Source organism: Vombatus ursinus, unplaced genomic scaffold, assembly GCF_900497805.2.
Source record: "Vombatus ursinus unplaced genomic scaffold, bare-nosed wombat genome assembly UNPS02014863.1, whole genome shotgun sequence".
Taxonomy (NCBI): Eukaryota; Metazoa; Chordata; class Mammalia; order Diprotodontia; family Vombatidae; genus Vombatus; species Vombatus ursinus.
Window position 1 is genome coordinate 27,367,452 of NW_020954641.1, and position 952 is coordinate 27,368,403.

The following is a 952-nucleotide window of genomic DNA, read 5'->3' on the forward strand; positions in this document are numbered from 1 at the left end:
GGATAACTGCTTTCCTGAAATCTTCTAGGGAGGTACCTTTTGGGCATAGACATGGACTAGATGGCTGCATAGGGTCTTTCCAGTTCTAAGTCTGTGATCCTAAGAGCTCATGATCCCCCACACCCGAATCATTTTTTGAGATGCTGTGGCCCAAACAATTTCTAAGGCCAGGGCCTTAGAAGTACCAGGGCCACTCATCTATCAGATCTCACTGCTGATGGACAGGGAAACTTTGACCTATTGTTTTTATTACAGACCCATCAGCTCCTCCTTAGGCAGCCTGGTAACCCTCCTGGTCCTGGGAGCTATATTGGTGCTAAACTTGTTTTGGACACCTAATCAGCTTGTTGTTCACAACCCATTTGGTGTTTTCTTGGCAAAGATACTAGAGTGGTTTGCCATTTCTTTCTCTAGCTCATTTTACAGATGAGGAAACTGAGGCAAACAGGGTCAAGTGACTTCACCAGAGTCACACAGCTAGTAAGTGTCTGATGCCAAATTTGAACTCAAGAAGATGAGTCTTCCTGACTCTCGGCTGGGCACTCTATCCACTGCGCCACCTAGTTGTCTTCTAATCAGCTTAATTCATTGCAACTCAGCATTCCCGAGCTCAAGTGATCCACTAGCCTCATCCTCCCTTGTCAGCATGGATCACAGGCATAACCCACCACACCTGGTTAACTTGAGATCTTGAATAATATGCGAGTGAAGCACAAGCTCTAACAGATCCTTCCAAGCTGGAAAGACTTCAAGAGCAAACCTACTGATACTGAAGTACTATGTGCCCATCATTTAAGGACCCACACAGCTCAGGCTCACCACCGGAAGGTTGTTCATTATGACCATTTGATGAAATTGTTTGGGCCACAGCATCTCAAAAAATGATTCAGATGTGGGGGATCATGAGCTCTTAGGATCACAGACTTAGAACTGGAAAGACCCTATGCAGCCT